Source organism: Diachasmimorpha longicaudata, chromosome 7, assembly GCF_034640455.1.
Source record: "Diachasmimorpha longicaudata isolate KC_UGA_2023 chromosome 7, iyDiaLong2, whole genome shotgun sequence".
NCBI lineage: Eukaryota > Metazoa > Arthropoda > Insecta > Hymenoptera > Braconidae > Diachasmimorpha > Diachasmimorpha longicaudata.
The window spans coordinates 394,015-406,370 of NC_087231.1; the positions used below are offsets into that span (position 1 = coordinate 394,015).

The window sequence follows — 12,356 nt, forward strand, 5'->3', positions numbered from 1 at the left end:
AGGGTAGACACCTCCAATGCATGCATCTGTATGCGGTAATATCTCCAGGAGCTCAAGGGTATTCATAGAACGTCGGTAATCCGGGAAATGAGCGTTGGTCTCGTTCAGCAGGTTGAATGCAACTAATGCAATCTTATGCTGCGCTCCCATTAAGTAGCCCTCCATTTTCATCCACTGTAGTCGACAATAACCTGCCTTGTGGAATCAATTTCTAGCAAATTGTCATATTCGGCGTACAATAGACAATTTACATTCTGCTCTGTTGCTCTATTGAAGCGAACTTCAATGCGAATACTTCCACTTTTCACCAGATTCCAATGGCCAGCGGAACTTGCAGATAAATCAGGAGTCAGATCGAACGCGAACAAGCAAAATCCATCGGAATAGGCCGGACGAGAGATGCTATTTCCATGATCGCTGAAATGTGTTCCAGTACCAGCAAATAGGGTGTTGAATGCCTCCACATCTAGGCAGGCACCAGAGGTGAAACTTGGCTGCAGAGGTTTTGTAGGTACTTGGCGTCCATCGACATTCAGGCATAAAAAGTTTATCCCAAAATTTTGAAAGTTGAAGGGGTTCTTCTTTCTCGATCCGTTGAAACTGACATTGTCAACAAATCCCAGTATGATTCTTTTAGGTAGTTGACCCAAAATGGCATTGTCTATTGTCTCCCCCATAATCCCCCGATGGAGAACAAAAGATTTGACCTCCACCCGTGTCAAAGGATATTTCGCAGTTGTCTTTGCAAGCGTTTTAGCGTGAGCTATCAAAATTCCAGGGCTGAGTTTCACACGGCGAACTATCAAGGAGGCTTCTTCTATATGCACCTTATAATGCAGGGGAGTGGAGTCCATAAGGCAAAAGTCGTCCTTTGCACGGATAAGACGAACGCGTAGCTCTACGCCATTCATCAAAAACTTGTCTTGATTGAACACGTCACAATGTAAATGTCCCAGTAGATCAAATGCTTTTCCACCTTTAGTAATTGCCTGACGTACGGCTAGTCCATCGTTGTTTCTTGCATCAGCCGCCGTTACAGCAATAGAATCCATTGCACCATAGCTATCCGTAGCCCAAAGAGACATTCCAAGATGTGAGGACTTTGCATCGGTTCCATAGTTTAGTAATGTTTCAATGTATGCTCTATAAGCGTACAGGTTATTTGGAGGCGTAACAACTTTTTGGTTGAAATATACATCCACTTGGTTAAACATTGAATGTAAAAAGTTATTCACAGGCCCAACAGAGTCGTCTATACCAGCAGAGCCATCGGGTATCAGGATTCTGGCGCGAACTTTGATCATGGTATGTGCCAAATCAATATATTCTTCTCCATGGCCTGGTACGATGAATTCAATTGGGGCATCGTCCGACAGCGTAGATACAGGATTATAATAAACAAATTGAGAATTTTCAATACTTGTTTGGGTAGGTGGTATGGTAAATAGGTCCAGCTCCGACTTCACACACTCAGAAGAGTGCGAATGTAGAAACGACATGATGATTAGTTGAAAATATCGTACAAATCACGAGTCTTCCGCTTTGATTTATGTCTCGGTACTTTTTTCACTTTCTTGCTTCTTTTGTTTGCAACGGGTCTTTTCTTTTTATTCTTCCGAGTTTTGGATGTCTTGGCAGATCGGCGGCCAGTGAGCTTATGAGAGGCGAGGCGTTTACGCTTCCTCTTATATCCTGAACCACGCATCATGGTCCCAATTTTGTCCTGGGCCCTCCTTTTCAATTTCAATCCAGACTCGGCTAATCGGTCTTCCAGCGCCACCTTTAAAGGCTTGCCATTTGTCACTACATCCCCAACAACGTTAATACCCGCATTGAGAGCTTCTTTACCGACAGCTCGGGCTGCGCTTCCCAGATAGGGCAGAATGCGTCGAAACAGACCTCCAAGGAAAGCACCAATTCCATGACCTCGTTGATAAGGACTTCCAACGAATATCCTTCCAAAATCATTATATCGGTCCACTGTTCCTCCACCAGCTTGGTTTGCGTAATATGCAATGTACGGGCTCCTTTTTTAGTCAATCAATCCTCTTGAAATGAAGTGTCACGTTCAAAGGACCATACTCGAATGGAATCATATCACCCTGATTGCATCTTATATCTATTTCAATTGTGCGAAATGAATACCTCATCAACGGAATATAATGAGGAGTGGAAAACGTAGTACAGTGCATGGCCCCATAGGTATACGTAGAAGCGCTGAATGGTACCACTCGTAACAGAGATGACTGCACGTCACCTGTTACGGAGGGTACACAAAGATCGCTGTAGATGAACAAATTCGCAGGTAAACCTCTGGCCAAACTTGCTGGTGAAGATCCTTGACAATACGGCCTGGCGTGTGTGAGGCTGTGTATACGTCTCTCAAATCCCAACATATCGGATACTTTATCGGAAAAGTCTATTGCATGAACTGTGCTAGTGCAGTTCCTGGAGTTGCAGTGTTTTACAATTTTCACAAAACCTTGTTGCGCTAAATATTCAAATCGGATATGAGTACTCAAAGACGGAAAAGTATTCATGAACCCCACTAAATCTGTTATATCTTTGAAAACTGCAGTAGGTAGAAAAAATGTTTGTACCGAGTTTGTCTTGGTCTTTTTGTCGGTTGAATTACTAACGAAATTGATTGGAGAATCTTTTCCATTACGTATATGTAAAAAATTGCAAGGAAACTGTATTTCACTCAGACCCACTACCCATTCTCCTTCCAGTTCAACTTGTTTTGGAAGCAAGGTCGTAAATTTCGATGCTGTATTATCAGGATGATAGCTCATGCTGCTGTTGCTGGGGAGCACCATATAAAATTCGTTTCTCTTCATTTTTTCCCAATTGCATGCAGTTCTGCAGCAGGTATCCAAGAATCAAACTTATCAGGATATCCTTCCCAATGAACAAGAACCTGCTTATTTTTTCCTTTTCCCTTGGAGCGTATGACACGTTCCACTATGAACTCGTCCTTGTCCGTTGGTTTATTGACAAGCACCAATTCTGGTTCGTAGAAAAATCCCTCAATTGGTTCGTCAGCAAAATCCATCAACTCGTATATCGGCAATGATTGTTTGAAAACGGCTTTCGTTATTTTGAATATTTCTTTACTCCAATTAGTTTCATATCCTTTCTCAAAGATGCCTTTCGTTCGACTGATGCGTACATAGTCACCAACTTTATATTTAAAGGATTCTTTAGGTGGTTTCTCCGTCTTGAATCGACTTTGTATATTACGCCATACGTATGGTGCATTATCCATAGTCACAGCCGCAGGCGCCATCTTTATTGAAGAATGTCGCGAGTTGTTATAAGACTCGACAATTTGTTTCAAAACATCTGTATACTTATATGTTCGACTATGTGTAAAGTAACGCCACATACGTTCCTTCAATGTCCGATTGAAGCGCTCCACAACTGCAGCTTTTATGTCGGGATTACGTGCAACACGAAATTTTATTTTCTTATCAGAAAAAAATTTTTGGACACTGTTGGCCATAAATTCTTTTCCCTTGTCCGTTTGTATCGAAACAGGAATGCGCCCTCCATTTGTATCCATTATACGTTTGAAAGCTTCAAGAACCTGTGATGCTGATTTGTCTTTTAATGGCTCTACCCAGGCAAATTTACTCAAGACATCAATAACTACAAGTAAATATGAAACCCCATCATTATATGTTTTTAATGATCTCAATTCAACTAAGTCAGCCTCCCACACATCATCAATGTTGGTTACTGTATAATGAAGACGCGGAAATTTACGCTTAATGGGTCTATGAAGGGTATAAGTGTTCTGAGCATTAAGCCAATTTTTTATTTCACTTTCAGGTATTTCTTTCTTATATTTTGACAAAATATTTCGAGCCCCTGTGTATGCCTCAGGCTCTGGAAGGTCAAAATATGTCCTCGAGAGTTTTTCATTGTTCAAAACGGAAGCCATGATGTAACTTTGTCGGTTTTCGCAGTGTAGGGAGAACTAAGCCGGGGTTTTTTCGAGTTTTTACGGGGGCGATGAACAGGAGGAGTGCGTGATCTATAGCTTTTCCTTCTTCTATCTTCGTCTGCGGAACTCTCGTCCTCTGAAATTTCAGGTTCTCTTCGATTCCTAATGTCTGGCAATGCTGGTGGAGGCTGATGAAACTTGGGATTACCCAGAAACTCCCGAGGGGTGTTCAGGCTTTGGAGATAAACGGCAAAATGCTCCCATCCTTTAGCTGAATATGTTTTCCGTGCTCTGACAACATCTTGTATGAGATCCACAATATTGACACCAGGAAATGTCTGTCCATCCAAAGTCACTTGTCCTTTTGAATTCCATTTGAGTCTGTTAGCAGTATCAATGGCGTCAATGTATTCTAGTATACCAGCGGCTTTTCGCTGATATACTTTAGGTACAGTAGCAACAATAGCTTTTGGGTCGTATCGTTCAGCGGTTTCAGTTTCGACGTGGGCCTCCGTTTCTAACACCGGCGTTTTAGTTTGTTCTGTATAAAACAAATATCGCCTCAGAACGTCGTTATACAACTTCCATTTTTCATGGTCATCTCTAGGGCTTTTCGAATTTAAAATTTCCAATAGCTGGGTATCTAATCTGCTTGTAACAGTGCCTGGAGTTTGTGCTGATGGCTGAATTTCTTTAGCCAATTCCGTTCAAACATGGTGAGCATCAACATGTGAAGAATTTTTTTTTTTTAGACGCTCCACACTCTCCTCTGGTACAAGAATCATTTTACGTGCATGTTCCATCCTTATACAATGGCTGAGATAAGTGCGCTTATCAGAGGACCCAGTAGCATCGGCAAAATTGAACCACCTTTCTGATTAATGATTTTTTTCTTGCTGCTTAAACTTTGTTTTTTATCGGCAAGTTTTCTCAATAGTTTTTTATGTTTGCACAGTTTTGATTTCTCACAATTTTTCAAAGGAATATTTCCGTGTAACAAATTTAAAGCACACTCGCAAATGCAGCGAATTAAATCTTTATCAGCGTGTTGTATTATTACCCGGCGTAGCCTGGGTGGTGCGTAGATGAGAGCGTGTAATAAGGCTGTATTTTTTTCTCCCAGCGACTTGCGAACAGAGCCGCTTTCAGAACGACTTCTCGTTGCCATCACACATGAACGACTGGTACACTCCGTGATGCCCCTCCTCCTTTTATATTGCGATCCTTGCGCGGAATATAAACATAATGATGGGGATCACTGGGGAATACATTGGTTCGAAACCTACAGTTTTCAGGAGTCGATTGTTTCAAATCTAACAACAAATAGCCATGAGCTGCCGACGTTGCATCAAAATAGGCTTCTTGCAGAAATTTTGGATCTTCTGGATATATTTGACGAGCCAAATGGGCAATTTGTGCACGATCTCTGGGATTTTTAAATACGACGATGTAATTTGTATTCAATGAAATGTCTCTCTGTCCTTTTCCTTGGTGGAATAAATTTTGAGATAGAAACATTACACTGAGATTTTTATGATGGCTTCCTTTTGTAAATAAATCAACTATTGCACCATTCGAAGATTCCCGCATCAAATCGTCCACGACAACCAATTTTGGCTTATTATCATCAAAATCTCCAGATCTTGGTAGGCCTTCACGAAATTCGACAAAATTATTATCATAATCCGAATATCCATTCTGCCACTCAGCGTAATAAAAGATCACTTTTTCAATTTGTGTATCGCACATTTGCTTAATTTCCTTCAAAAACCTTTTAACAAAAAATGTTTTTCCACAACCCGTGGGACCACAAATCATTGCAGTAAAGGGATGTTTCCACCTCGTGTCCATATTGCCTTCTGATTAATCATGCCTAAAATCTCATCATTTTATACAATTTTACGATATCCGAAAATATGGATTTGAAAATGCTAGAGAGGGGCGTGACGTAATGCACCTGTATTGGGGTCAAGTGGGCTTGCCTATGACTAGGACAAGGACAATGCGCGTAGGCGGGGGCAGGTAAAAAAGGCGAAGAAGTGCAGTAGCCCCCCTGTGGCGCCAACAGTAAAACCCCTGACTTTTCCCAATATAGCCCGAATTTTCTCGCACTAACTGCAGTCGTCCAAGGGACATTCACAATGTCGGACCCAAACGATTTAGCGGGGCCCAGTGACCCGTCCGAAGAAAATACTACACCTCCACAAGGAGATTTTGATTGGATAAATAATTTTGATCTTGAGTTATTCGGTGATTTTGCCATTGAAAATAATTTTGATGGAGATTTATTCGAAAATTTTAATTCTGCGCTCTTTGATATTCAATGTGGTGGTGGTGAAAATGTTGTGAGTGACTCTAAGGCTTTGGAAGCTGTTGAAGAGTTTAATCTAGATTTACTAGATCAGCAGAATGGTAAGTATCTAGCTTCATACCTTTTTATAATACCGAGAAAAAAATTTTAGGCATATTTTTTATTGAAAAATACTAAACCCAATTTCAGATCAACAAAATGGCCGCGAAGAAGAGATTGAAAATCGATTGCCGGCCTTAAGGACAATACGACGATCACGCCAGAGGCTTCCACGTTTCAAACTCGACACACATGTGATGGAGTTTGCAATCAACCCTTTACCTGAAAGTCGTGACCCTGCCGACTGGGTTGAAGAAGCTTTTCGTGATGTCTATAATAAAATTATTGAGGCTGGAGGGCGTGGTATGAATCGAATGTGTCTTACATTCAATTTTGCAAATATGCAAAGAGACAATGCCTGGATAAGTCCACGTGCGATCAAAGGATATGAGTTTCAAGATCTATGGAATCTTGTTAGCTCTATCGCGCAGAGCGCAAACGGTTTCGGATGTGCCGATAAGTTTTGGATCAAACTTCACGTGGCTGAAGCCCCGGTGGGTCAAGGTTTCCTTGAAAACGGCATGAAAAGAGGGTTTAGTAGAAAATGTATCCTTCAGATTTCGAATGAAGATGGCTTGTGTCTAGCCCGATCACTTGTTGTGGCCAAAGCACATGCAGAAAAATTAAAAACCAGAGCTGATAAGGGCAAGATCCACGAGGTATGGCAGGCAATCCGGCAATGCAAGGGAAAAATGCAACGTAAGGAGGCCGAAAGACTAACTCGAAGGGCAGGAGTCATTGCTCCTGATGAAGGCTGTGGTCTACAGGAAGTTGCTCAATATCAGCGATACTTGGCTGAAGAAGGATGCCTTATCAAGGTCTATTCCCTCATGAGAAACGGAAAAGATCACCCTGTGCTCTACGATGGTACACCTGAATTGATTAGCAGAAAGATGGCCGTCCGATATACCTTACCGATTGTGTATTATCCTGAAGAGAACCACTATGAGCCAATCCAAAATTTACCTTCATTCTTTGGCGTGAAGTATTATTGCGAGCATTGTAACAAACCTTACACTACGCAAGGACATGTTTGTGATAGGACTTGTGATAGGTGTTTGAAGAATCCTCCGTGTGACTCTACGATTGTTGATAAAATAGTGTGTGACGATTGTAATCGAGAGTTTCACGGCCAATTGTGCTTCGATCAACATAAGAAACCAGGATCTTTCAGTGGAAATAACCCCACCGTCTGTGACTATATAAAATTGTGTGGTCAATGTAATACGAAAATTGATCATCGCAAAGCTCAGAATCATGTGTGTCATAAATATTATTGCAACGTATGTCAAAAGGACGAAGATATTTCTCATCTCTGCTATATGCCCACCTTAAAGAGCAAGAAAAAATTGACTTTGAAACGTGTGGCGTTTGTTTTCTACGACTTTGAAACCAGACAGGATGAGCTTCTGCAAGGAACTACAGATGTCAACGTACACATTCCTAATCTTTGCGTTGCCCAAACTGTGTGTGATCGTTGTGCAGATATGACCGACGATGACATTGTGAACGCCAACGATAATCACGGAAATCCGTGTGGCGTGTGTAAACATCGGGAAAATGTTTTCGATGGTGAGGATCCTGTGCGAGGATTTGTTGATTACATCACGTCGATGGGTAAGACGTATAAAAAAGTAGTTTGTATTGCACATAACGCGAAAGGCTATGATTCACAATTCGTTTTGAGAGACGTCATGAAACGCATTAACAGTCAAATTAAAGCGATAATTAACGGAACAAACATTATCTTGATGGATTTTGGGGATAATAAATTTATAGACAGTTTAAATTATTTTCACATGGCTCTTGCAAGTTTACCGAAAGCTTTTGGATTGGGGAATATAGCGAAAGGCTATTTTCCACATTTTTTCAATACAAAAGACAATCAAAACTACGTAGGGCCTATACCTGATAGAAAATATTATGGTGCTGACACTATGGGAGTACAAGATCGTGAAAAATTCTTATCCTGGTATAATGATCGTGTCGAAGAAGATTATGAATTTGATTTTCGTAAAGAAATTCTTCATTATTGCAGACTTGATGTTACAATTTTGAGACGAGCCTGTGTTGAATTTCGAAAACTGATTATGAATGCTGGAAATGTCTGTCCTTTTACAGAATGTGTAACGATTGCGTCTACATGCATGCGTATTTTTCAAACAAATTTCTTAAAAGACAAGCAGATAGGCATTATTCCTCAGGGAGGATATCGGTTAGGGAAAACGCAGTCGAAAATCGCAATTGAATGGCTCTTGTGGCGCGAACATTGCGAGAATCATCGAATAATACATGCCGGACGAACTCGTGAACACAGAACCACTTCAGGCCTGCGTCTAGATGGTTTTTGGGAGGATACCGCGAATAATAATAAGAAATATGCATATCAGTTCCACGGATGTTATTGGCACGGATGCCCACGGTGTTTCAAATTCAATAGAGATAAAGAGTTAAGTCACAAGGATACACTAGAGAGCCGATATGAGAGAACAGGGGCGATTACACGGGAATTGCGACACTCGGGTTATGAAGTCGTTGAAATGTGGGAATGCGATTTTATTCGTCAAAAAAAGACAGATCATGTGTTGGCGAATTTTGTAGAAAACGTTGATCAGCAAATGTTTATAGCGCTGGATCCGCGCGATGCATTTTTCGGGGGACGAACAGGAAATACCGTAACACATTATGATGTAAAAGATAATGAGAAAATTCGCTATGTTGACGTTTGTTCGTTATACCCATACGTTTTAAAGACAGGGATTTTCCCGATTGGACATCCCACTCTCCATGTGGGGCGTGATTGTCAGCTTATATGCCCTAATAATAATATTTCGCGGATAGAAGGTCTCGTGAAATGTCGCGTTTTACCCCCTCGTCAATTATTTCACCCTGTTTTACCAGTAAAAGCCCATGGAAAGTTACTGTTCCCTCTCTGTCGATCATGCTGCGATGATCTTGTACAAGACAATTGCCCTCATGATGATCCCGCTGATCGCGAATTTTTGGGAACTTGGGTCGCTCCAGAACTTCGTAAAGCCGTAGAAATGGGGTACAAAATATTAGAAATCAGTGAGCTTTGGGAGTATAAGAGTACTACGCGTTATAATCCTGTGACGCGAACAGGTGGATTATTTGCCGAATACATTAACACTTTTTTGAAAATAAAACAAGAGGCTTCGGATTGGCCTGCTGAGTGTGTAGATGATGAATCAAAGAATAGATATATTGCTGAATATGAGACGCGAGAAGGTATAAAACTTGACAAAGATAAAATTCAAAAGAATGCCGGATTAAGAGCCGTAGCAAAACTTTGTTTAAACTGTCTCTGGGGTAAATTTGGGGAGAGGGAGAACTTGACAAAAAAAGCTATTATTCGAACACATGAGGAATTTGCAAATATAATGTTTAATCCTGAAATTGAAGTAACAGGACTTGTTCCTGTCGATAACGACACTCTCTTCATGTCCTGGAAACATTTAAACGAAGCCGCGGAAATGTCCACTAAGGCTAATGTTGTTATTGCGGCTTATACAACCGCTCACGCGCGTCTAAAGTTATATTCTTATCTAGAAAAACAACAAGAACGTGTTTTATATTATGATACAGATTCGGTAATTTACGTCAGCGATGGATCAAATGAATTACCGCTAGGGAATTTTCTAGGGGATTTGACCGACGAAGTAGAGGGCTACGGAGAAGGAAGTTTCATTACTTCTTTTGTCTCTGGGGGGCCTAAATTTTACACTTATCGCGTAAAAAAACCGGACGGCAGTATCGCGGAAGTTAGTAAAATAAAAGGGGTTAGACTGAATTATGAATCGCGTAAACAAATTCATTACGACTCGATTCGCGCGCTCGTTGTCGATAAAGCAGATCCCTACCAGATCGACTATCATGGTATTCGTCGGACAGTGTATCATGACGTCATCACGAAACCTGAGAGTAAGATCGTACGTGCGACAGGCCCAAAACGGCGGCTTGATGGTTTTGCGACTCTGCCTTATGGTTTCAAAAAACCGCGATTTAACCGCTGCTAGTTGGCGCGCACTGTTTATTTGAAAATTAAGTATTTTATCAATTTAGATTGATTGTAGTAGTTTTGTATAATATTGTTATGCACGAAAAACGTTTGTAGGCCTGCATTATTTAATAATTAATTAAACAATTTAATGAGTAGGGGCTATTCCTCCACTCGCTTAATATTTATTTGTAGACTCGAATAGTTATTATTAAGGGATAGGGAATCGTTTGTTGATAATTAATATCCAAATTACATATTTTTAAGTTTATTTGTTCATTAGATATTAATTTTTTAAAAAATGGGCCCTACAGTGTTTACATTTGCGCAGAGCCTCCTGGTGTCAGGAGGCGGACCTACGTTTTTACCGACACTGTGGAATTCTGGGAATGTACGTTTGTGGGAGGGGTTACCGACTGTCAGGGGGGCGCCACCGTCAGCTTTGACTGGCGGGTTTTTAGCCGTTCGTATTTCGAATTGAAATACGAAGTTTCAAAAACCCGCGGCCCGCGAAAATGAAAATTATCTGTAAGAAAAATGTATGTTACACAAAGAAAAATAAATAAATAAATAAATAAAAACTAGAAAAGATTCTTTCTAAGGTTTTCCCCACCCGAATCCTATTTAATAATAATTTAAAAATAAAAGAAATAAGTGTTTAAAAAACAAAAAGGAACACAACTATTGATTTAAAAAATTTTTTTTATTAAAAAACTTAAAACTAAACTACATTTAATAATAATAATAAATCTAAATCTAAAATACTTTTTTTTTTCTTAATATTTATACTTAAAACTAAGGGAAATAAATCCAGGGTAATAAATAAAAATAGAAAAAAGAAAATATTTATTAAAAAAATTTTATTAAAAAATAAAACTTAAAACTAAAATACAAATTTTTTTTTCTTTAAATTAAAAAATTTTTTTTTTGTTTCGTTTTCTAATTTAAAGCTAAGGGAAATAAATAAATAAATAAACAAGAAAATATTAATTTTTAAAATTTTATTTTATTCAAAAAAACTTAATCCTATATTACATTTTTTTTTAATTCTTTTTTTTTTAATTTATTATTGGGGGGGGGGCAGTGGCCTCAGTCCCACTGCTCCAGGTCCCAATTCTCCTGGGTCAGGTCGGGCTGGGTGGGCTCCTCCCCGAAGAGGATCCTGAGGGCCCAGGCATCCTCGACATCGTAGAGGGCGAGCACCTGCTCGCCCTCGGCCTCGAACTGGCGCGCCTCGCGCCTCACAGCGCGGACCCAGCGCGCTCTCGGGGTGTCCGGACCGACACCTCCTTCCCAGCGAGCCCCGGCCTGCAACAAAAAAGAAAAAATAAATAAATTAATTAATTTTATATAAATAGGAAAATAAGGAAGGGAAGAGGTGTATTTTAGGAGAGGACTGATGGGAATGACAGGAAGGGTTTAAACGGGATAAAGGGGATAGAGAGATAGAGAGAGAGAGAGAGAGAGAGAGAGAGAGAGAGAGTGAGAGAGAGAGAGAGAGACAAAACTCACCATGTAGGCCTCGTCCTCGGAATCCGCCAACCATTTGGCGGCCCGGTTATGGAGATCCTGGATGGCGAAAATATTTTCGCCATCCAGGGTTTCACCCTCCGTATCCTCCCAGCGCAGCCACTCATTGGCTGCCCTGAGGTATTCCCTCTCCCTCCGGGTGGCCTGCATCTGTAAAATAAAAAAACACGATTAATTAAAAAATGAGAACAACAAAAACACGAAAAAATCAAAAACTAAAGCAAACAAAAAAGAATTTAAAAACTGAAAACTAAAACAAGCGAAAAAATAAAAAAAAACTAAAACAACTACCAAAAACGAACGAAAAAATACGCGGATTTGAAATTTAAAAAACGCGAAACTTATACCCCGCACCAAGAGGATATTAAAAAATATTAAAAAATTACACGAAAAACATAGAAAATGAAGCGCGGACGCGAAAAACTGAAAATTAAAAACCGCGAAACCTC

At 40.2% G+C, this 12,356-nt stretch overlaps 1 protein-coding gene across 2 annotated transcripts in view; it reads left to right on the plus strand.

The window, feature by feature from the left end:
* LOC135164605 (uncharacterized) overlaps nucleotides 1-12,356 on the plus strand; it is a 237,114-nt gene that overhangs the window by 168,923 nt on the left and 55,835 nt on the right. The gene's annotated exons all lie outside the window — the stretch shown is intronic.